The sequence below is a fragment of the Anas platyrhynchos genome, chromosome 8, assembly GCF_047663525.1.
Source record: "Anas platyrhynchos isolate ZD024472 breed Pekin duck chromosome 8, IASCAAS_PekinDuck_T2T, whole genome shotgun sequence".
Taxonomy (NCBI): Eukaryota; Metazoa; Chordata; class Aves; order Anseriformes; family Anatidae; genus Anas; species Anas platyrhynchos.
The window spans coordinates 12,067,424-12,093,611 of record NC_092594.1 but is presented as its reverse complement, the minus strand read 5'-3'; the positions used below and the strand labels follow the sequence as shown (position 1 = coordinate 12,093,611).

The window sequence follows — 26,188 nt, the reverse complement described above, 5'->3', positions numbered from 1 at the left end:
TTCCATAGGAACAGGAAAAAAAAAAAAAAAAAAAAGGCTGTTTTGTAACAGCCTTCATGGTGAGGAAATTGTATCTAAAGGGTTATTGAAAAGAAGAAACGAAGCTCCTAGAACTGGTGATTTTAATTTTCCACTTGTATTTCTTGTATATTCTGATAGTATAAGGTTCTATTTCTTGTAGGAATTGAATTTTAATGTCCCAAGGGATAAAAGCTGTCAACATTCTTTAGTCCTTGAATTAGGAAATTATGAAACCAGCAGTTGTACAACTGAATGGGCATATGACAATGTGGGTGGATCTCTGAACATACAAAGGAGCCTCACCAAAGTTAGGTGTAGGAACAGAACAATGTAATGAACGTGATCATTCCCTTTCTTAAAAGTAGCTTCTTAAAATTGTGTAGTATTTTCTTTCTGCATCCTTCAATGGTATTTCAAAAATAATTAATTCTATCTTGTTTTGTTTTGTTTTAAATAAAACTTAAGGAATCAAAGTGATTGGAATTGATTCTTGTTGTGTAAAGAGGTTTAAGTCAAATGATACTGCATCAGAAATTGCTTCAGTGTGTATTCCTTACTCACTGCTAACAGATGGCCAGCAATTTAGAATTTCCTCTTAATGAATCCTTAACCAGTTCACTCATACTGATGTATTTGCTATCAGAAGTATTTCCTACTATGTTTGAGCATTTTCTGAGTACACTGAATTTTTATCTCTTTCCATCCCTAAAAAATGGAATTAAATGATCCATTGAATTCAGCCAGCTGTTAGCCAGCCTCCTTTGAAGCCTAAATGGCATGAACTAATTCTTCTCTACTAATTGTTGAAGTTTGTGAGCCCACAAATCTCTTAACTGAACAGGAATCCCAGCAGGCAATATTTTAAGAAGTAACCAGCTGTGTTTCTTTTCCTGTCATTAGGAACTAGCACTGCTGCAGTTGGCATTACAGTAGAGCATCCACAAAACTGTTTGATTCTTTAGAAACATTTGCAGCTTTAACATATTTAATTAAATTCTTCACTCTCCCCAAAGAAGATCCCTAATTAGCCAATATGTGGGTAGACCTCCCCATAGCAATCGCTGAGAGAACTGTGTCTTGTGATTAAGTGCTGCAATAAAGGTTTTCAAATGACTTGCACAAACAAATTGATGCTTGGCCCCCATTTAAACTGGATGGAAGATCTTGGTTATTTGTGCTGTGCATTTGTTGAAATAACCTTATTTATCTTTCAATATGATCAACAATACTGCAGTGACCATGATTAGAATAAAAGATTCAGTAGGCTTTAAATTTGAGAAGCCTCCTCACCTTGGTGGGAGAAATGTTTGTGAAACATGAGCAAGGATCTTCTCAACTTCACTTCTGCCTTCACTGTATTCTGACTGTAGTAACCTAATTTTATTTTGACCATATTCTTCTCTACTTGTCTGTAGGTTCCTCATATGTATTACACTTGTATTTATTCCACATTTTCCCTTTTTCTGCCTATGCCCTGTACCATTAAATTCCCTCTACTTCTGCTAAATCTAATCCAGAGAAGTGGTTGCTTGCTTTATTTTCCTGTTATTCATCCCTGTGATGTTTCAACGCTTAGAGCTTTTCAGCTTGGTTGCAAGAAAAATATGTTTTACCTAACCTAAGTTTGTCTCTCTGCTCCTATCCTAAAATGGCTTTTACCACTTACATTGAGGTAGTTAAATAAATAAATGTGGTGGTGAAAGTTAAGATCCCTCTGATTACAACCACAGAGATACCTCTGTGGTTGTTCTCAGGGTCTGCTCAGTTCTTTGTCATCATGAATCCCAAGGCTTTGGCCAGAGATTATGGTGTGTTCATACAGATCTGAGTATGAGCAGAATTCTTCTCTGTGGATGAATAAGGTCTTATTTTTTTCTTAAAACAAGCTTTATAACTTCATTACTTCTTAGAACAACTCAATTTCTGCATTATCGTTTTTTTTTCTATCTTCAAGTGTAGTAAAATTAATTTATTTCTTTATCATCCTTTTTTATTATCTTTCTCATGTATTGAAATGGTGAAGAATTCCAGGACACTTTATCATGTAAATGATCATATCAGTGGTGATAAACTTGACTGAAAGAAGTTTTTTCCATTTAGGTTCTGGTATGATGGCCTTCACTATGGTACAGATTGTACCGAAGTTTGTTAGAGTTATGCTTCTAATTGCTAAGCTTCAAATGAAGCCTTCAGATGGCTCAGTGAGCCTCAGGCAGCTGGAAAAAACTGAAGACCTCAAACACTGAGGAAGATCTGACATGCAATATTAGTAAGATTTATTAATCTCTGGAAATGAAAAAATAACTGCAATCTTCTACACTAAAAAACAGTTTCAAGGGAAATTCAGAACAATAGAGAACTTTAAAAAAAAAATTAAAAAAAATTGCTTTTTGCTAAGAATATCCACTTCCAAACATGTAATAAAGCAGGATACTGTCGAGTGAAAAATGTGAAAATATGGAAATCTATCATGTTTAGATCATAGTCGTATTGCATGAGAAATGATATAAAGCCTCCAAATTAATAACTTATTCAGTAATTGAAGGCAAATTAAATGCAAATGAAACTCCTCAAATGAACACGTAATGCTTACTACATTGAGGTTTCAGAACACATTTCTGATGCTGAGTAGAAAAAAATCAAACATGCATTGAAGGCACAGTGCATTTGCAAATGTCATCATCCATTTCTTTTTATGCTTTCCTGGTTTGTATTCTTTGTTTTGCAAATATGGTAATTGAAATGCAATTGTATTAAAATTGGAAGAAGTCATCAAAATTCACCCAGCAAGCACACACTTCTTCCAAAGTTATTTGGCTCAAAAATGTACAAGGGATTTGAAATTTTAAGCTGCTGGTTTTAAAGCTTTATTGTGTTGCTTTTATATGTTCTACTGTGGCTTGAATGAAATCAGAAATATTGACACATTTGTATGGGACTGAAAAAAATGCATGTAGCTAAGTATTTTAAAGCAGGTCACCTGCTAACTTCTGTTGGTAAAACAAATGGCTTGCTGCATATACTGAGGCCTTAAACTTTGGTGAATTGTGTCCTGTTTACACATATTAATTCTTTTTCCTTTCTGTCTTCTAGTTTCAAGATTCCTTCTTCAATATTAAGTTTGTCCCACAGACCAGCACACCTAGCCAGGCGTTTTAATGCAATGTTAGTCATGACTTAGAAATGTGGGTAATCTATGCCACCATGGTTTGTGAGTAAAGAAAATGCAAATATCATCCTGTGACTGAGAGGCTGATTAGATATTACAAGTCTACACACAAGACACATCTTCAGTAATGTGCCATTTGATGAGCGAGGAACTGTAAAGAAAGGCCTCCTGCAGTTGCCGTGTTGCTGTATTTGTCATCAGAGCATATGAGTAAAAGGAGATGGACTTCTTGCTGCACACTGGTACCTGAGGAAAAAAAGTTTTGTGACCAGCACAAGCTACATCTGAGGGCCTGGAATTTCTCTGGAAGAAAACAAAAAATGATGAATTTATAGGAGTTTCTGCCATTATTGCAGAGGATTTTGGAATTTCTGCTATTCTTGGCTGGATGGAGAAAGGAAGAGCAAGGTACTTCTGTGTGTATGTGTATGAGCTGGTGTTAAAATTTCAGTGCCCAGTATAAAAAGAACTAGAGCATTACACTCCCCTATAATGTTTTAGTTGTATACTCTGATCTATTAGAAATTTGCTCAAATGACTGACAATCTCAAATGCTAAATCTTTGTTCATCATGTGCTTTCTTCAAAAGAATCCCTATCTCAGATGACACAAATGCTATTGAATTTCCATGAAATTGCATGATCTCATGGATACTGGGGAGTGTATATTTTATATAAAGTGTCTATGTAGTAGAAATATTGATTGCCATAATTGTTGTACTTAATCATACTTGACTATAAAGTAAAATGCCAGAAGATGTGGTCAGCCTCTCAGCTGATACAGTTGAGAAAATACTGTGAATCAGTAGAGCTGTATTGTTTTGCCCAAGAGAACTTGGCAGAAAGAACTGTAGAAGTTGATGCGATTTTTAATCTGTATTTACCAATCTGTTCAAAAGGTGGATTTTTTTTTTTTTTTTTGCTGTGTGATGTGGGTTTCAGCAGGCACCAGTGTTTTGTAAATGAGATGGTTGTTACATACCCAATGGTACTTTAAGACTTAAAATATTTTTCATAACAAATTCCTCCATTAAGTGTGCCAGCTAAATCAACATTAACCATTAAAGCTTTGTCAGGCAAACCAGGTGTCAACCACAAACCAGGAAAAAGTTCGATGCTGTGCAAGCTACATGCAGGAGGAGATAAACCCTCTGCATTGGCACATACAGTGCTTGCACAACCACAGGCTGATGGGTTTCAAGAATTTGAGTCCCTGGCTTACTGGTTGCTTTTGATAGTGTCTTCACTTTTTTTGACTCTAGTCTTCAGAGTTTGCTTTATGTACATGTACATTTATGTACATTCTTAATAAGTCTGTGTGTATGAGGCTTTTAAAAATAGCCCCTATTGCTGTGAAATTATGGAAACTAAATCCAGCTGGCCTTTCAGTCTCCATGGGTGAAAATCACTAAAATACTTAAAGGTTGCAGGTCACAGTTCTGCAGTAGGTGAAGGTTTTTCTGAGTCACCATGGGTAAATCAGTTTTCCAGCATGGTGGGTCAGAGTCTATCCATGATTCTTATGTCTTTGGAGGTGCTCTCATTCAACTGAGATGTAAATGTGATGGGAGTTTAGTGAAATGCATGGTTATCCTTCCATTCACTCCTCCCCCCCTTTTAATGCATATATAAAAAGGCTAGAGCTGTTAATAAATACATTTATTAACATTCATGAGACTTGTTCTATCAGCTTATCAACTATTAACTGGAAAAGTTGAATGCTTTCACTTATGCCTATTCTTAATATTACAGTTTTGTTTCAAAATATGTTTTAAGGTGTAAATGATATAAAATGGTCTAGATTGGGTCTGTAGATGCAATTCATTTCAGCAAAATTCCATTTCAGGTCTAGTTGAATCCATAACTTTTCCTTGTCATTGTCAGGTTAATCAATACATTATTCATTTTTGAGCACTGAAGCCAAAGTTCAAACCAGTAGCATTTAAGATCCCCTAAATAGTCAAAAGTGTGCACCTGGCTTTATTTTTGACATTTCAAGTCCTGTTTTGCTGGTATGCTGATATTCATGAAACTGTCAAACTTTGATCAAACTGGTTAATCCAATTTAAAGATTTTAATATTCTTGTCTAACCTTCAGCTTGAGATAACCACTGGTGATGGTTTCAGAGAGGAGTGATAGCATATTTGGGAGAAATGCCATATGTGAGAATTTGCAGCTATTACCATTTAAATAGCCTGTGTCAACCTAAACAATACACAAGGGTTTGGATGACAATTTTTGATTCCAAGGAACATTATGCTGTGATAAGTACATGATCCAGACAGACGTATTATGGAGATATTCTGAACTGGGGGCAAACAGGTCTCAAGCAAGGGATGATGAGCAAAACTGCATCTAACACAGAAGGAGCAAGAAATAGCAAATAACTGGAAAGCACTTAAAACTCTGTCCTTTGATATGTACAACATTGTATCGTGACATTCATTGGAGAAATCTTATCATACCAAACTTCTTCCAATTTTCTGCAGTCTATTTGAAGAGGTCCACTTCTATTAGGACAAAATATAATTGTCAAGTAGCATTTTTGTTCTAGCTGCACTAGTACAAATCAAAGAATATCTGTACAGGTCCTGCACTCTGGGTTCCTTGTTCTGTAAATATCATACATTTGCTTACAGGTACATGCCAGAATAACTCATGAAGGTTAATGTTTCAAATACAATTAGTAAAGAATTTTCCAGATTGAGAATTTGAGAACATTGGATTTTTTTTTTTCTATATTGCCAGAGCAATAAAGCCTCTCATAAAAATTCTCAGTAGAATTTTATGAGAATATCCAGAGATATACATGTACACATTATGAATAAACCAAAATCTAGGAAAATAAAGCCCATGGAATCTCAGAGTTATAAACTCGCATTTAGGACCTTGGGTAGGAATGAAGAACGCTTCCTTGCTCCTGCAGTGCTTAGGTGTGGGGAGCTGGAAGCACAGGGCTAGGGGACTGATAATTCCTAGAGAGCTGAACAGAGGCAAACCGAGACAGAAAACACAACTTTTCCTGCCAGAATCTGCTTTCTAGGTTGATGTGATAATACTGAGTGTGTGTTAAATTATAGCTTAACTCTTTGTTGTGTAAGTGTTATGCTTCCATAATAAACACAGGCTGCCTTGGATCATTTGAAAACAGACTTACATATTTGGTGCAGTTTGTTCATGGGGACATTTTTTATATCATCTGCTGAGTGGGTTTGCTCCTACCGCCCTTTTTTTTTTATTTTCCAAATCTGGCTTTGAATACTTGCGAGGAAAAAGGAAAATAGACATCAAGAGGAACTGAAATTGTGGGAAATATGCCTACAAAATTTGTCTTAAAACTTTGAATACTTATTTTTTTCTAACAAAATAGATCAAGGAGCATATTTTTCTAATTATATTCCTTATCTGCTAAGCACTTTAGATTCTCTATTGCTTAAAAACATTTGTTCTCTTTTAATAAATGGACTAGAAGGGTTTGGTCAATACTAACATTTAAGATGCAGTGTCTGCAAGCTTCAAGTTTTACTTAATGTTCCAGTCACATGCAAGGTGAGGCATGACGTAGAGCAGTACAGCCAGTCATAACATTGACCTTGCCTTCAGAACGCCATAGGACAAATGATGTGAATGATAACATTGTTATGTTATTATTATGAATTTCTTTTGATATACTCTAAAATGATCTGAGAATTCCCCTCATGTAATATGTTGCCGGTTCCTTATGTAAAAAGGAACTATATACTACCTTATATACACATATGCTATGTATATACTGCCAAACCACTATGTTACCTATTTAATTTTTCTCTGTATACCTGCCACTCCATTATGTGTCGTTTGAAGTACTGTCAGAAAAAAGATTCCTTACCTTTACTGTTATTTACCCATTTAATATTACTTAAGGAAGGATGATACAAGCAGAAATTTGTGTGTGTGCATACACACGGCGCATGGGCATCTCTGTGGGCCATTACAACTAGACATGGTTGTTCACACTTCAACTGCTTCCTATAAACTGACTACAACTTTAAAAACTTATTATAATATAAAATGTGCTTATGATCTTCCAACTGAAAGGTCTGATGTATGCTGATATCTTGCTAATAGATGGTGTATGGCATGTGTTCATACAAAAAAAAGTGCTGTTTAAAAAATAGCAACACACACTACTGACAATATTAAATGATGCAACCCCATCAGTTTTGAATCAAGTTAGACTTTATCATCATTTATAATTCATCTGAATTCCTCTTAAACTCTGCTTCAAGCATCACCTAGCTGTTTTTGTACTGCAGAAAGATAAAATGCATAGATGTATGTTGCTGCCTAATAAATCTCTTTCATGTTTTTCACTTGCAGAAGCAGAGTACCCTGACCTTGGGAAAAGGCTATAATCTAGTGTCTTTATAGAGATGAGGAAGCTGCTTTGACAAGTAGAAGTTAAACCCTAAATGGTCCGGGACTATCTAGCCATTGCTTAATCTTCTTAATATGGTAAGACAAATCCCATTCTTCATTTTTATATTAACATATTTCAATTTTATTACAGTTTTTAACTCTTAAGCAGAGCTGTAGAAGCTTAGATAGAAAAGCCAGGTGAGCGCATACATTAGTTAAACAGAGGAACTACTCAGCTTGGCAAGCTCACACGTTTCAAAAAGCTTGCTTTAAATGTCTGTGAGTAAGGAAAAATTAGGGCATTCAGCAAGCCCACGTAACTACTATAATAAGACAATATAATAAGGAGTATAAGATGAGAATTAATTGGTATTAAAAGTAAAGTACATTTATTCTGGGTAGGACTTGCTGTCAAGAGAGGATTCCTAAATGGGCATAGGCTTAGAAACATCCATTTCTGATTGTTACCTGCATTATCAGCAAACGTTGTATTTTTGGGAGCAGAATATGATTATACCCAGTTGTTTCAGGAAGGGAACATACAATGTCAAGTCAAATCTTTGTGAGGTGATGGTATGTTATTAGTCTGTTACAGTGCACAGAGACTGACCAGAGGGATTTCACTTTTAAAACTGTTTCTGGAAATGCAGCTCTCTTCTTTCCCCCATCTCTTTTTCCACTCCCTTCCTCTCTCTCTCTCTCTAAAATTTTTTATTATAGATATTATTCTAAATTTGAAAAAATTCTCTGCCAGTTCTTGTTACATGTGCTGATAAACCTCTCAGTTAGTTTAGTCTTGGTTGAAGTTGGCCAAATTAGTTAATATAAATAAAATACAATTTATATTTTTTATAACCCATATCTTTATCGTTCAGAGAATAGTTACATATTTTATGCTTAACTTCAGAATGTTGTAACTCCTTTTGCAAACATAGGGACAGAGAGCCTATGGTATCTGCTTAGTGTATATTTTAGATATCTAAAATCTGTGATTTGAGCTCTACAGTTGTCCCTGCATTTCATCTTTTGTGATTGCTGCCATTAGAATGTGTGAGGTTTTCAAGGATATTTGTGAACTTCAAGTTCTGCTTCAGCGAACTTGAACCAGTTTTGGAAAGATTTCCTGTGCTTCACTAGCTCTCAAGTTTAAATTCCAGTGTAGAATGGTGTAAGAGACCTGCAATCCAGGTTGAATCATCCCAAATTGAGATTTGTATCTTCACTGTAAGGGTGTCACTGAAACTTTGGGAACCTGAATTTCAAATGAAGGGTTTTCAATCTGGCTGCTTGTATACAGATCCTATTCAGCATGCTTGTAAAGAACTTTGGAAGGTGATGATTAATCATGAGATACAGACTGCTGATTGATTAAATGTATTTAAATAGTCAAAAGTAAAGTCGAGTCTAAAGAGGTAAAACATGGTTTTGTGAAACTAAAAATGAAATGACAGATGAAATTCAATTTTGGTAAATACAAGGGAACACATGTAACTAAAGATGCATTTTAACCTAGTAGTTACCATTCAAAAAGGAGATTTTATGGTAGTTGTGATTAGTCCAATAAAACTGTTGTCTCAACACTAGTTGAAGAGGCAAACATTTTTACAAAACTGTCAAGTCAAAACTGTTGAGTATAACCCTTCTGAAATCTAGGTGACCCTGTTACCTTAAATATTACAGGCAAGACTGGTAAAAGTCCCCAAAGTAACTAGAGCTACAAAGAGCAAGAATAATAACTAAAGAATAATAACTAAGAATAATAAATAATAACTAAGAATAATAACTAAAGACATGGAAGAATTTCTTGTTGAGGGCTAATTAAATGGTTGTATACCATCTCCTTAGAAAAGAGAGGACTACGGTTGTGGAGAAGGTCTAATAAATGATAAATGCTGTAGACAAGGCAGCATTTTTTATTTGTTAATGTAAAGCAAGGATGAAGGTATACTAAATAAAGTAATCAGGCAGCAGGTTTAAAATCCAACAGAAGAAATATCTATTTCATAAATGCATAATGAAATTTTGGAATTCCCTGTCTGATGGTATGATGGAGATCTGAAATGTGAATAGGCTCAAATGGTTTTTCATTGGTTTGTGCTGTAATGAATATGCCTGTTTGTGCATTTTAAAGAACATGCAATCTTCAGCTACTATAATCTCTGCCTTGGGAATTCTCTAAACTTCTATCTGAAAGGATATACTGTTCTCATTTTTCTCATTTCTGTAGCATTTCTTAACAGTAGACCTTTGTTCAAACAATATATGGCAGTTCTTATGATCTTCAGACATTTGCAAACAGGATTAATTTTTTCACTATAAATGGTTTCTCTATGGAGTGTGATACTAAATTCTTGTATATGGTTGTTCTCTGATCTTGTGAAGTGCATTTGCAAAATATCCATGCTACAATGTGTTGTGTTTGAAAACAGCAAGTTGATGGTCTATGTCTTTCTCAGTGAGTTCATGCATATGAGCTTTGCTACACGCAGTATTTTTGGCAGTCATGGGTGATTGTAAGGACAAAACTGCAGGTGTAAATTTATAGCCTGGGCTCTCTGCTGTTTGCTTCATTGCTGTTGTTTCTGTTCAAAAAAAATTGTTTCTGAAAATATAGTTACATCAGTGGTCATCTCGAACAACTAACTTTGGACCAGTAATTTTATGTTGATTGCTATTAAAACAAAACAACAACAACAACAAAAAAAAAAACAACAGAGCTGTTCTTTTTTTTTTTTTTTTTCTGCTGGGGGTCTCATACCACTTATTCTGTTGCAGATCAGTCCAGAAAGAGCTGAAATTTGCCTTCTTATGTGCACGGAGGTTTTTCTTTTCCTGTAAAGAAGCAACCAAAGTTGTTTTGCAATACCTGTTCTGCTAGTGATTTTGGGGGTGTAGCGTAGTCTGTGTTTCACTCTATGTACCTATTAATTTTAGGGCCAATTCATTATTTTCAGATTATGATTTCTTGTTTGCTTTTATTATTCATAATAGGCATTGTGTTGCTTTAGGACTAATGCTACAAGTTTGTGGAAGTATGTCAGGTCTTTCAGTTTACAGTACTGGTTTTCCTGTTAAAAGGAGTCCCAATGAATGGAGGGGAAAAAAAAAAGAGGGGGGGAGAAGAAAATAAATTCTCTGGAATTTTGAAATTGTCTTAAAAAATATATTGTCAGCAAATTATACAAAGTTTTTTTGTTTTGGTACAGAATGAGGAAGAAACATATTTAAGAAATTCATGACTCACTTGCAGAGCCATTTTTGTTCCTTAAAGTCTCTCCTTTCTCCTTTGGCCTAAATTTGACGTGGCTGGCATGTCTTCCTCACAGCAAAGAGCCTGGAAAGCCAAAAGTGGTGCAGCTGGTCCCTAGCTTGCTCATTGCTGGGGGAAATCTTAATTAAAGCCTTCTTCATTATGTATTACTATGTCCTCAGAAATGATCAGATGCTACAATGAATATTCAGCAGTATAGGAAGCTTCAGCAAACACTGGGTAGGAAATGCAAGTTCTTTGGCGAATGGGCTGTTTTTAGGGTAGATAATGGTAGGCAGAAGTAGAGTTTTGGAAAATTTGGCCTTTGCTTTGCATTTGTAATGGTCTGGGCACTCTGCCTGTCACTACACTCAGGTCCTGGATTTTCTGCCAGTCATCTGCTATTTGATGCAATGACATCCAGACACACTTCTCACCAAGTCCCACCGGCCTCCTTGTTGCTCTATGCACCAAGATTTAAACCAGATTAAAAAGCAACTATGAGAACCACATCACAAACAGAATACTTAATATCTGAGAAGCACACGTGGGGCTCTCACAAGTCACAGCACATTTCATCATGATGCAAGTGATGGAAGAACCAGTGGATATCAGCTGAGAATGAGCAGATGATGCAAACATAGGACAGCTTCCCTGGAACACTGTACCTGCACTGATAGATGAAGTGAAATGTTGCATCGAGTTAAGAAGAGTATTTTGCAATGTTACAATTGTGTTATTTCAATCTGTGAAAAATCTGCTTAATATTAATTTATAATTTAGATTTTTGCCAATGGGAACATGGAAAGTATTGATAAATCTATTCCCTAACATAGAGTACTGAAAATGCACATCTTAGTATTGTCTTAATAGAGAAATTCTTCCATGCTCAACATGGTAGCTGGTAGGTTGAGATTTTTTTTTATTTTTTTTTTAAAAAAGGCTCTTCATTAAAACAAAGATTTTTTTCCCTCTGCATGTGCCTTGTAGGCTTCTCACTCTGAGGACAAAGAGCTTCCAATAAAATGTTTTGTAATTTATGGGAGGAGTGGTATTGGGTTTACGTGGCAACGGTTTTGTAGCAGGGGGCTGCAGGGATGACCACTTTGAGCAGAGCTGCCCCATGTCAGAGTGGAGCAGATTCTTGACGGCTCCAAAGGGTCCCGCTGCTGGCCAGAGCCGAGCCATGAGTGACACTGTTTGGGCCTCTGGGAGAGCAGGTGCTGTTGTGACACTGAGCTATGGATCAGCAAACTCAAGGGGGTTGGAGGGAGAAAATAGTCATATTTTTGATCTACTCAGTCCTGAATTCTCAAAGTTATGCTTTCAGTTTGGTAGTGCATTAAAATATACCTTTTCCCTTTCTTCTTGAAACTGTTTGCACTTTTTGAAAATGTATGTCTGCCCAGATCTTGCTTATTCTCAGTATTTCCAAGGTCAGGCTAACAGCAACATTCAAGGACTCAAGAATCAGGTTCTGATTCAAGCTTCAGTGGTGTAAAACTATGGTAAGACATGCCATTTCAGTGGTGTCACTTCGAATGTGTTTTTGAGAACAAGACATACTTTTATTATTACACTGAATACATTTTAGTATGTTTAAGAAAAAATAGAAAAAAAAGAAAAAGGGGAAAAAAAAAAAGGCTCAACCTACTTTAGACCCATCATTTAAGCCAAAAATCATTAAAAAGAAAATCTGCAGAAGAAATCCTGTTGGCATTTCAGGCACAGAATGTAACTGAAAAATGCTTTTATACACAGATTCATACCACCGTTTCTGTCCAGCAGGTGACTTTCTACATTAAAAGGTTTGTAGAAGTAGAGATTGTAAGAGGATGAACAACCTTGATAAAACGCTTTGATTCTTATCTTTGAAAATTTTCCCTATTACATTTGCCTTAGCTGCTGCTGCTGCAGTTAAGGGGATGTCAATGCTCCCATTGTAAACTCCTTTCACAGCGTTTTATGACTTCATGGTAAAAAATAGCTTTTGTCTGAAATACAGCAGTGTTTTTTTGTTGTTGTTTTTTTTTTTTTTTTTTTTTTTTTAAAAATAACTCTTTGTTCAGTTAAATAGGGAATGCTAACTTGAAAAAACATTTATTGTAAATGAAAGAGCAATCTTCAGCTAAGTAATATCACCTCAGATTAATAAAAATGACAGTATTTAAAAAATCCAATTTTGTTTTCACAGTTAAGGTTGTTTGTTTGATTACCCTTTTTGCATTGCACTTTGCTTAGACAGGGAAAATCGATGAAGTTAGTTTCAGTGTGCCGGTAATCATTTTCACTCTCAGGTTGTTAGTACCACAATATTTAAGATGCAATAGCTGCAAGGTAGGTTTGATGAAAAACAACTGCATGTATTGGAATTTTCTGAAGAGTTCTAATGTTTTATCTGTCGCTCGCTCTCTCTTTTCTCTCTTTTTATTTATTTATTTATTTTTTTGGTTGCGTCAGTGTGTCAGAACCCAGCAGCGTTCACCTGCTCGATTCTGATTTCTACCCTCCTGTGAGTCTTGCTGCAGAGCCTAACCTTCGAAGATGCTATCTGCAGTTGTTTGCTTTGTCCTGGTTCTGAGGGGCTGTTTTCACAAGCCAGAGCTGGAAGATAAATGACCAGGGAATTCAGAAGCGTGAGCTCCCTTCCCTGCCCTCTTTGTCTCCTTTCTTTGCAAGCCTGGCCTTTGCCCTTTCTTGTTGTGGGTTTACATGACAGCGCACCTGGCTTGTTTGTGGAGTTGTGGGTTTGGGGTTTATGTTCTAAGCAGTGGCTTTGCCTTCATGTAGGTTGGAATGGAAATGTCAGTCACTTCTGTCACAGCAGCCTCAGTGCTGTAACAAATAACCTTCTGGGCAGAGGTATGAGTTCAGTTTTAACTGGTTTTATCTGGGATACTTATAAGAGACTGGTGATGCTTCCTTTTAATTCTTGAGGCTTTGAAAGAACCATGGGTGCAAGGCTAACTGAGGTATCAGGTTGTACAAGCTATTTCTCTTTTATCTGTCCTGTAAGAATTTAGGACTCAGGAAAAGACTCCAAATGAGGGGAGCAGAGGCAGTTTGGGGCAACCTGATACAGCTGTGTTTTGGAACAGGTGAGCACACAGAGGGTTTGGTCTTGCACTTAATGTGGAGGAAGTGATACTTTTTTCCTCTCCTTGGTCAAAGTACAGAAGAAGGAAGGACCAGGTTTACTCTTTCTTTAGTAAGTACACTGTAGCTCAGGTCTTCAATTTCTTGTGCCAACGTTGGTTACCTACTTGTGTCCCAGTTTATGCAAGGTATGTGCTGTGAAATACAAGAACAAGTGCTTAGTAATTTGTTACTAATTATTTTGTTCTTGGCTGTGTTGTTTTCCCATTGCTTACCAAACAGAAATAATGACTATTGTGCAATTCTGTTAAGATGGTTACACTGAAGTTATTGAATACCATTCTCTTTGGAGAAGGCCCTATCAAAGGGTAACAGTGGTAGTGTAAGGAATAGCCTGCAGATACTTGCAAAGAAAGGATCTAATATAGCATGAAAATTGTGTCACTGCTGTTGTTTGCAAACAGGAACCAACATATCTCATTGTGAAGTATCTTTAAATGTGCAAATCCTTTAAGAAGAGATTTTCAAAATGCTTATCAGTTTATTGTAACCTACCTTCATTTGAAACATGTAGGCTGAATATATTGCTTTTGTAATTCAAAACACTAGGCAAAATTGTTTTATTTTGTATTAGGAATTATTGCATTAATTTCAGAACCATACAAAAATGATATGAAAGCTTTAACTAGAAAAGGTTTAGATTTGTGATGCAAATGAATTCATGGAAATGATCCACTCACAGCAGATGAATAATGGAGCTAAGTTATTGGAAAGTAAAGATAATAACAGTATCTCTGGGATCTCATTCTTCAAGAATTGCCTATAAATATGGTGCATTATTGCTCAAGCATTGCCAGGTCATCTCCATATTGCTCAAATTTATGTGAAAGGCTTTTCAATATCTGTGGAGAAAGCCAGCTCCTCAAAACTCTATTTTGACTTTTGATTGTCCATGTTTGCCACGTACAATGCAGATTGAAAGAAATCAGAGTTTCATTGCTAGAGTCGAGTGGCATGGTTATCTAAAACTGAGTTTGAAACTGTAGTTCTTTGTTCTTTACACTGTTCATTCCCTTCAAATGTATCATAAATAATCAGCAAATTTAATTCAACTGTGAAATGGAGTAAGAGAAAGAGAAGCCTCCTTTGTACCTAGCCTCAGCAATCCCCCACACCCTGCTGACCTCTTGGTATTACTTATGTGAAAACTCATTTACAAACCCTGCTCTGTCCCCTGTGTTTTTAAAGCAAAGGTTCAAGAGTCTGTTTGGTCCTATTAAGTACAATCAGGAGGGACTGTGATAGTAGCCAGTAGTGAGAGTCTCAAAATATAAGGGTTGTCTCTCCTTGCACTCCCTCTGAAGAGGAACAGCTGGGGCACTGTCCCTCTTCCAGTGAGTGCTTTGTGAAAAATATGTTATAGTAGAGGTTGAGATGATCATATGCACAGATAAATGCCCTGACCACTTTCCCTTCTTGTAGTCCATATGCTCTAAATTTCTCTTTGTTGCACAGTGGTATGACTGCAATACAATTATTTCCAGCCAGGGCAGGGTATTAGTAGGTAGCCACAACTTTTTCCTCATAAGAGATGCAGGAGTAAATCCTTTAGCTGAGAAAAGCAAGCAAACAAGGAAACAAAACCCCACCTTTTATTTTTCCACACTCATCTATTTGATCATTTTAACTATACAGGTATTCACCATCAGTGTGCTTGATAAATGTTTTTCTCCTCATCTGGCTGTGCTTTTAAAGAAAAGCATAAGTTTTGCTTAGTTTTTCAGAGATAGGCTGCCTTCAGGGAGGGACTTCAGGCTGTAAGCTGTAAATGAAGCCTCTCCTCAGGCATCAGTAAAGTGCAGTTGAGGACCCACATGATCGTAGCCTCTTCCTTTTGCCAGGTTTCTCATGTCAACTGCAGGCAGCGCTCTGTTCATTGTGCTGCACTGGGTGCTTTTGTGCTTGGCATAGACCATTGTAACAAACCAGGTTTAGATTTAATGACAGGAGATGGCGCTTAGTAGTTAGTAGTTGCAGAATTCATTTTTATGGTGTTCTGTTCTTTTTTAGTATCGCGCTGTATTGCAAGGACATTTATTCTTTCCACATATGATTAGGTGACTTCTCTATCTTTTTTTTTTTTTTTTTTTTTTTTTTTGAGGCTGAGACTGCAGATATTTTGGGCTGTATATGTGAGTCAGTATTCTTTAGGGAATAAAGTATAAAAGGTCTGCAGAAACTCCAGCTAATGAGCAGTAAATTTATATGGCAAGTTATTGTCCTTTTCCCTTGGTTTATTCTTAAGATACAAAACTGAGTTTAGAATACGAAAGAACAGACTCCCTTGATTCTTTTGCACCCTCTGCATACCTGTGGTGTGGAAGGCTCAGCACTGAAAACACTCGTCTCTGTTTCAAAATAAAATTGGCCAGTTTATCAGCAAAGAAAACATCATAGATTGTGTTGAGAGTTTCTGTTTCAAATTTTGCTTTAATTCATGTCTGTGTGAGAACAAGGTTTAAAATACAGGCTGGTATTCTCCAGCTACTGAAGTCTTATTTATATCAACCATGAGTAAAATCAGTGCTTATTCAGTCTCTATTAATGCATTAAATTCTTGTCTTGTTTCTGGGTTTTCAGGAACTTAATTGCCCTGAAACAATTTGAAGAGGCTGAAAGGGATGGATATTTTCTTTTACAACCAGCCAGAAAATAAACAATCTATTAGAGTGAAAGAGTGCCTTGGTTCAGGTGAAAATATTACAGTCATGTGGATGATATGCAATAGAAAGTGAATGTATCATCATCTTACTGCTTGATTAGCTGTGCCTGACTCCCTCTAAAAGACTCTATTTTAATTGTTCATCTCCTTCACCCTTCACTTTACCATCAAATCTGTTTCAGCAATTATTTAGAAATATTTCAGTGTTCCTGCAAAGTGTTGAATTGGTTATAGTGAAAAATGAAGTATTTATCTGTAGAAGAAGTATTAAAATCACTTGAGCAGATGTTGTATGGAAAAAGTTCTGTTTTCTCAATCCATTCTGGTTTTGGCTTCCTTTTTCAGGCAATTTGCCAGTGTTTTTTTTTTTTTTTTTTTTTAATAATGGTGCAGGATTTATTTATTTATTTTTTAACATAGTTGCACATATTCTGTGTTATCACACAGCATGTCATGACTCAGAGGTCATCTGATGATATTTGATTTTTAAGAGCTTAAGCATGGTTTCAAGTGGGCATCCTGAAAAAAAAAACATCAACTCCCAAAGTTTATGAATTCTGTCTATAAGTACTTTTTTTCTCATGAAAAATCACTCACATCCCAACTATATATTACATATTTTTTTTCAAGTGTGTTTTTATGAAGAGGGAGCAAAGTACATTTTTTAGATGGAAATCTCTTTCTGACCATGCTTCTTCAAATCAGCAATTCTCTTCTTAAGTAGAAATATCATTTTAGCAGTCTGTGTTTCTCTTTCTCTAAATTATGATCACAAATGAGTAGTGGGGCTCTAGTATACTGAATACTGTAGAGTTTAATTCAAAAAGAAACCAGAAACCAAATTCTGCATGTGCTGAATTGTTTCGCTTTATTGTTCATCCTTCCACCTCTTCATCTTAGCCTTACCATGAAGAGCTTTGTTTTGTATTTCCACATTTCCAGAGTATAAGGCATATCAAAACTGGAATGTGAAAGGGTATGTTTAGAACCTGTGTGCTGAAATGCCTGTCTTACAGTTTTTGAGACCTGACTGAGGTGCTGTATCTATTCCGATGTCTCAGATTCAATTTTTCTCTCAACATTATAGAATATGAAATGGCCAGGACTGATAGGTTATACCATGAACCTGATCATTCACTGAACACTGGGAAATTTAAGCGGTTTGTGTTTTGTCCCACGTTTTTATTATACATAACTAAAAATTTAATTCTGTTAAAATTCTGTAAATATCCATATTCTTAGGTATTATTAAACAGTTTAAAAATAATATAAACAGTTTAAAAATCAATGCTCTGTCATATGCTATTTAGAATAATTTGTCTCATTGAGTTGTTTACTGTTTTTTAATTATTTTTTTTTTTCTATCTGTGATACAATTTGAACCTGTGAATGATAGCTCTGATTTGTGTTTTAGTGACACTGTTAATATATAGACCACAGCTGCTTACATCTTAATTCCTGCTTCTCTCTACTTACTGGGCTACTGTGTAATTGAATGTTAATGTGTCCCACACAGATCTGGTTTATACTGTGTTTATTAAAATATTCAAGGTAGAATAAACCAGCATATAATAAACAGCATTAGCCATCTCCTTGGAATATTCAGAAAATGCAGATAAATGACACATTATCTAGATGCATATGTAGAGAAGAAATAATTTGAAAAGTTTTTGTCACCAGTTGTGAAAGGAGAAAAATACTTTATAGTACTTTAGATAATGCAGTTCTGAAACAGACCTTGCTGCCCCACTTCAAACCTAATCCATATAATGGCTATATTGCAGTGAGGATAAGTTCATCTTATAAGTACCATAAAAGTGCAATCTGCCATGATTTTGAAGTTTTTTTTTTTTTTTTTTTTTTTCCTTTTCCTGTTCCTTTTTAAAGTCAGACTTAAATAGACTACCAGTAGTAGTTTATCTGTGATGCATCTGAAGATAGTTATTTTGGTTTACTGAGAACAAAATGCCTTATAGGTAGTAACTGCTGTACTCTCATGAATGGTTAACAAAGACCATCCTGTCCCCCAAAACAAACAAAAAATAACAATAACAACAAGAGGTTATTTCCAGGCAGCCCTTGCAAACAAAAATCATATTGAACTGTATGCATTTCAATGGAAAAAAATTCTAGCATATATAATTAGGCATTTACTTAAATGATGAGATTAGGTAAAAAGTTAGGGGAAAAAAGACAAACCACTATTGTTGACAACGAAAGTTTTAGAAAGCTAGTAATGTTCCATTTTAATATCAGTTGGGTCTTTTATTAATATTTTAGAAGCCATGGACCATGCAAGTAAAAATAGATTGTTAAAAGAAAGCAGTAGTTTACCAAATTCTTTCTAAATATAGTTGTGTTGGTTAGCTACATATGCTCTGGCTGTGCCATTTGTTTGAAATGTACACCATGTATTTGATAGCAGTGTGTCCAGTTGCATTTAAATATATGTTAATGTAGGAAAAGTGCTTTTCAAAGAGGAGAGCTATGTATATGAGGAAGAGATCTGAAACTCTTTCCTGCATTTGTTCCTTAACAAAACGATTCTGAATAGTTTATCTAGAACTTTCTGTAGCTCTATGTCATACTGATACATTAGGGCATTGCTCCATTCCATATTTTCTAGCTGTGTTCCCTTCTGCCCCCAATTTTTGCAGAAACTTGTAGGTGGGTAATACTAGTTGTAGTTGTGTCTTAAGGATCACCAGGTTTTCTATAATTCAGGCTAGAAGGAAAGTTACTTATGGAAACTTATTTACTGTTGTTGTCCATAACAAGTGGTAGAGACAAGGTAAAAAGGGAGTGGGAGGCTTTGAGAGGGATGTGGGACTGGGATTTTTTTTTCCATCATGCTCTGCCAACCCAGCCAAACATGTCTTTTTCAGTGAGAAACCTAGTGTCTTTCTGCAGCCATTCCTACCTGTTCGTAGGAATCATAATCATTGTATTAGTACTTATTCTGCCTGTAAAGTGTTAAGATTTCACAAATGTAACTTTTTGTTCCAGACAGTAAAAATATAACATCAATAGAATGGAAGGAACCCAGTCATGATCCATCTTCACAACAATGCATGACAAGGTGAATCCACATTTCATCCCACGGATTCCCTCCACAAGCCAAACATATCATTACTGCAACTCTTTTGCGTATAGCATTATCTACAGCCTTGAAATGCTCATGAAAACTTATTTCAAATGTGGGCAGGAGACACAAAACCATAAAATAGCAGGAGGTCTTTTCAAAAAGAAAATATTACAACATAAGCTTTGGAATCAAATTGAAATTCATTTAGTTTGGATGAAAGATGTGCAGTAAACAGTACATCCTTCAGTTATTACAAGGCAAAATGGACAGCAAAAGACAACCAATTTCAGAGGCAACTTGCTGAAGAGCAAGTTGATGCTCCAAGTAGAAGTAACATTTTTATTTGTTATACGTGTTTTTTCTTACCTATTTGTTAGCTTGCGTCAAGAAAATGTGACTTTCACACTACCTGGACCTGTACTGACTTGAAGGCAGTTTTAGAGGCATTTGAGTGCATGTTAGATTTCTGCACAATATCCAAATGGAGTAAAACAGGTTAGGTTTCTAATTTTCTTTGTAAACTCCTGGAGGACCTTCGGCATACCTGTCATCTTTCAATGTCATTTTGAGAATGTACCTACAAGGGTAAAGAAACAAGTCTATGTAACTTCTCAACTTTCCTCACCAGGTAACAGTGGCTAGAGTTCAAATGAAGCTTACGTTGGTTGTTTTGTCTTTTCAAGTAGTGGGTTTTGGTTTTGTTTAATAAATAATAATAATAAAACAAAACAAACAAACAAACCAAACAGATGCACATGTCTCAGCTTTGTTTTGACCAGACTAATGTGAGCTATTTACAGGTGGATTGTTTGGTTAGGCATCCCTTTGTATGCATGGCTCATTTTTCTAGAAGTTCCTTCAGAACACTGATACAGTGTGACCTTGAAGAATATTCAAGATCCCAAAGCATGCCCTGAATGTGTGTGTGCTGCTTCTACAGTAAGGCAGTGTGCAGTAATGCTCAACTACATCTTGGAGGCAACGTGAAGTACTGGCAGCAGCCCAGGCTTGAGCCTGACTGCTCAGCTCTGCTGTTGGCTGGTTGTTCCTCTGTCAGTTGATAAGGTGTCAGTTGAACCAGGAATGAGTTAAGGACCCTACCAAAATTTCATAACAGACTCTCCAGCTTCATACTGGACACAAAACTCTTCAGATTCATTTTCTTTTTGCATCAATAGTCAAGTGGGGAAAACAAAACAAAAAATCAGTTTACTTCTGGCTCAATTTTTACAGGAAGTGCAATTTGCTTCAGATTTCTGTCATGAAACTAAGTTCTAGTTTCTCACTGTTAACTTAAGCATTTGACCTTAATGTACAGATTAAACATTCCCTAGCTATTATCTTCATACCCAGATATTTAACTTCTCCATTGTTCTTGTCAAAATTTTATTTGGTCATTTTATTTCCATTACTGTGTCTTTTTCCAGCAGTCGCTAAGAGGTGGGATGTTGGATATGCTGTTTTGGTCAGGATCTGAATTCTGGCCAAAGGCTCAATATAACAAAATAATCTACTCCAAATCAGCCTGGACCAGTGACTCTGAGAGATATAGTTCCCCATCTGTGATACCATTTCTATTTCTTGTTCTCTTCCAGCTATAATGTCTCCTGAGGAAACAAATCAAAGAGGAGCTGTTACCCATTATAGACCCTAATCATCTGCCCTTTTGTGTGCTCAGTACCAAATCCCTTCTCTGGTTTGTAAAATCAAGCAAAAGGGCTTTGCATATAAATTGTTTGACATGTTAATATAGCAATGGGCCTTATTGTTTTAGCAGTTCTAAACTTCCAGTCTTTCTAATTTGATTCTCCAAATAGGAGGGCCCCTTTAAATGACAGACAAAGAGTGAGTGGGTTCTTGGCCTTGTTTCCATCTTATAACTGTGCCTGGACAATATTTCTTTTTTTCTAAAGCAAGCCCTAAAGAAAGCATTTGTTGTCTTCTTTGTTTAATTCCATTTTAATCTTTTTTTTCTTGGTTAGTATTATGTTCCTTTGTGGAGCTCTGTACCCCTAATGTATTTTTGTTTGCAAAGGTGAATTGAACTTATAGCTGAACACAGCTCAGCACCCATCACCCCCTGCCTTGCTAACCTGGCGTTTGACCCCAGTTCAGGCACTATGGAAAGCTACTTTCACTCCCTCTGCTCTCAAACAAATATGCAGACGTTCTTTGCCCTAGACCAGTTACCTTGCAAAAGCATATTGATTTTAGTTTCTTGAAAGGCAAAGTGAGCATTCCATGATCCTGAGAAGTAACAATTTTAACTATGGAAAAGATAAACCCGTTGGTGCCTGAGGCAATACAAGTAAGAACTTACCAAGCTGAAATGTTTATACTTTGGGGAATATACCATAAATACCATAATGGCATAAGATGTTTCAGTTACCCCTTGGCTTATCTATAAAACGTTAAAAAATGTTAAACACAATTAGTATAAGCATCCTAATCTCTCTAGAGACACATTGCTCATAGTATTACTTGAAGCCTACGGAAAACAGTCTGAAGCATTTTATATTGTGTTTGCTTTTACTTTTTTGAGATTGAATGGGAAAAAAAATCAAAAATACAGTATTTGCTTTCTTATTGAAGGCTACTGTACTCTGCTGGTGAAGCTGTAATAGGCTGGTTTCATTGTGGAGTGTCAGGATCCAAGCTGGGAGTCTGTAGTGTTCACTAGTAGCAATCAAGTCCTGAATAATCTTAACAATTCAAGGAAGTATTTCTCACTGCTTTTATCCAGAGTTTCTGTAACTTAGGGTGATCTGTGTGAAGAACGTACTCTTGTCCTCAACAAAAAACATGTTTATCTGAGTGCTAAGAGTATGTGTGAACACAAAAGCATACAAATCCAGTAAAGAGCACAGCCACAGACCTGAAGGAAGGTTTTATCTGAGCAATTATCTCTCATAATTATTTATGTATGGTTCCATTTTTTGCTGAAAAAGATTCTTGCTTCTGGGCTTCATGGGGAAAACTTTAAAAAACAAAACAAAACAAAAAAAAAAAAACATGGAAAAAGAAGAAATTGGGGAAAATGGCAGCTGGAGAAATAAAATAAGAACTGGGATTAGTTCATTTCTCAGCTTCTCCTTAATATAGTTTTGGTACTGGTCTTTTCAGCCTAAAATCTTCCAAAAGGGAAAAAGACATAAAGATTTCTTCTGATCATGTTGAAGGGAGATAACATCTTTTTATTGAGGATGCAAGATGTGTAATATGTTGCTACACAAAACATGAAGAAATATAGTTTGATCTATCTTTGAGTTATAATGTTCCCAAAAAGTAGTGATTTGACTCTGTTGCCACTGATTTCAATAGCAATGATCATCCTTTTAGTTTGCTATTGCTAACATCTAAAATTTCTTCCATTTGTTTAGCTTAGGATTCTGCTGCTGTGCTTTATGTTCTAGCTTTTATCCTCAGATCTGCAACAAAAACATGCATCTTAAACAAGAATTTATATGAAATGACTCTGCTGATAACAACAACTAGATTGTAAATGAGATGTGACAAGGCAAAGGGTGGATATTCTGGTTTAATAACTTCAATTAATCAATCAATCAATCACTCCCTATCCCCAGGGGAAATGGTACATTATATGGATACAGTTACCTTATTTGTTTATCTGTTTCATTGCCCTTGAGCAACTTCGGGTTCTTCTGTGTAATAATTATCCACTCAGAACTGACAGAGAACATAAACTAACACCTTTACAATCTCCCTAGGTTGGTGTATTGGACTATATAGCCATGAGTAGGTGAACTATACCTCTGCTCCACCCAAAGACATTAAAAAGATTTTTTTTTTTTTGAATTTTTTTTTTTGATTTTTTTTGTGGGAATTAACTCTAACAGAGCAAGATTAAAATTAGACCTTTTTAGATTTCCTTTGTGATTATATACACTTAGTTATATGAAATGGTGAATGAAGATAGAGAAATAAACGAGAAGGATAATTTAACAGAAAAATCTGTCCAAGTGTATTTTTAGACAAACTCCTGATTTAGTCTGAATTGGATATGATTACATTTTTTTTCCCTCAGTGCTAAACATCACCTTAAATCTAATAAATTTGACTTTGATCTTGAAAAGTGATTTCTTGCTATGCAATATCAAAATGCTGCATAATGAACTGAAGGATTTTTTTTTTTTATTATTATTTCCAGGCAGTGAATGTTTTGACCCTACTGTACTAACCCTAGACCTCGTTGTTTTAACACAACCCATATATGTTCTTTTGTTTGAAAGAACCTTGTAGAAAAGTCTGATTAAAAAAAATCTATATCTACCACCTGTAGCATATTTTCTACTTTTTTTTTTTTTTTTTTTTTTTTTTTTTTTTCTGCAGCTGTTTCTCTAATAAAAGGATTTTTACCCCTTATTATGGTTTATCTATCCCCACAATTTTTTCCTTACCTGGAGTAATAATCCTCTATTTGCAGCACTGTCAGCATCTCCACAGTAACTAGCTGTGATGTCACAGACAGTGGATTATGATTTCAGTTAAAGAATATATGGAACTTTAAAAACAATACATTTTCATGATCTAATGTATATATTAAATAGAAACTAGTCTTATTCTTAATCTAGATAGCAAAATTAGAATCCAGTTGTTTTAAATGTCATGGTACCTAAATAAAAAGGGTTCTTTCCCTGGTATGAGCAGTATATTGTTGATGAGATGGTATCCTCAGTTATTCCAATACGGAACAACTATTCTCTTGCTATTGCTTAGCTCTGATTTTAATAGACATAACTAGTAGATAATGAAGACAAAGTATAAACAAATGTTTTGTTTCAAAGAAGCAAAAGTAACATAGCGTATGTAAGAACTAATTCTGAACCTGTAAGCACTATTTTATTTTTGCAACAAGGCTAGTAGGTCTTGCCAAAGCAGCTTGCAGTTTTTCAAAAAGTGAAATAGATCTTTTTGAGCACAGATCTGAATTGTATTTTTTAGGAATTTCTTTTATCTTTTCATAATGAGTACAATGTGATTTGAAAAATTAACCCATTCTGAATGTGTGAATTGGAAAATCTGCGCAGATCAACATCACAAATGGTGATGCTTTATTAGGTTAAAACACTAAGTATATTACAATATTTACTTTCTTTCCTACTTTCATGGAATTTAAGGAGTAACTGACATTTGCAACTCTCACTCTAAAGTTAAAACTGACAAAACATTACTGTCACCTGTCAGCCAGAAATGTGTGCTATTATTCATGTTTTACCAGTTATTTCTCTGTAAAAGATCTTATATTGTCACCAAAAAGGAGACCTGGGAGGCACTTAATTTGCTCAGTCTTCAGTTGCTTTGGTTTGAGCAAGAATCAACCAATAATTTCTAATGTGGCTTTCCACTGTTGGGAAGAGAGCAATAATAATCAGGGATCAAGTAAAAGAAACCAGTCCAAAATAGTATTTACTTTTCTGGTGCCCTTCTTAAACTTGTATATTTACTGTCCAAGAAACAGTCTGTATGAGTCATACTCCATGTGAGATGGCCTGGCAGATTCAGTGCCAAATGCTGTTTCTGTTCAATCTGCACAATTTCTTCAGCCCACGAGCAATCAGATGTGTCAGCCAGATGTCAGTAGGGCCATCTTGTCTGTGTGTTTCTTTCAATGTAGTGGGAGCATCCAAAGATAGGGTGCATGTTAGATTTAATGCAGGTCTGTCAAGGCTTACTACTGTGTAATATGCCGGCTACAAAATTTAGGGACAGGATTAAGGAATCACAACAGTTTTACTTCTATAATTAGAATGAGATACAGTATATTTGAAACATATACAATATATACAATAATTTGTGTTCACATTTGAGTACAAATTATGTTGATTTACATCAGTAACAGGGTTTGATCTAGAAGATGTAGGAATAAGTAAACTAAAATGTATGGCAAACTGCTTTAAGAATGTTAAGGAAACATTCTCATGGAAATGATATTAAGCATCTAACAACATACCTGTTGTGCAAAAAATCAGCCACTAGATATATGGAGGTGAGATTCATAATTTCCATGTATGGAATGCACTGACTTGTGGCATATTAGAATGATTAATCACCGTCTCAAGAACAAAAACTCAATAATCTCAGGAGCAGCAAGCAAATCCTCTAACTTGCTAAACAACTTACCCATATTACCATGACATTAGCAAATATATTAAAACAAATAAAAATAAATAAACAAACCACTAGTTAGGAAAGAGAGGATAATTTGGTGAAAACAAGTTAGTGGATTATGTTAGTCCTTGCAATACACAGAGCATAGTACTGGTTTTGCTTGCTTTGCAAGTGGAACATGTCAGTTCAGCGTTACAAAATTTTAACTCTGGAATTTTATTTCCAGCTATTCAAGGAAGAATTCTATTTGTTGTCCATATCATGTTAGCTGTAGTTGCTTGGATACCTTGTTGGGACCTTGTTTCTATTTCCTTCCCG

The 26,188-nt window shown here is 35.6% G+C and overlaps 1 long non-coding RNA gene across 2 annotated transcripts in view; it reads left to right on the top strand.

The window, feature by feature from the left end:
- The window catches only part of LOC119717642 (uncharacterized), a 550,393-nt gene that overhangs the window by 119,824 nt on the left and 404,381 nt on the right, over positions 1-26,188 (top strand). For both annotated transcript variants that reach the window (XR_011811091.1, XR_005267607.2), the window contains exons 2-3: positions 3,115-3,598; positions 7,550-7,684. This is a non-coding gene — a long non-coding RNA (uncharacterized lncRNA). The remainder of the gene's footprint in view (positions 1-3,114; positions 3,599-7,549; positions 7,685-26,188) is intronic.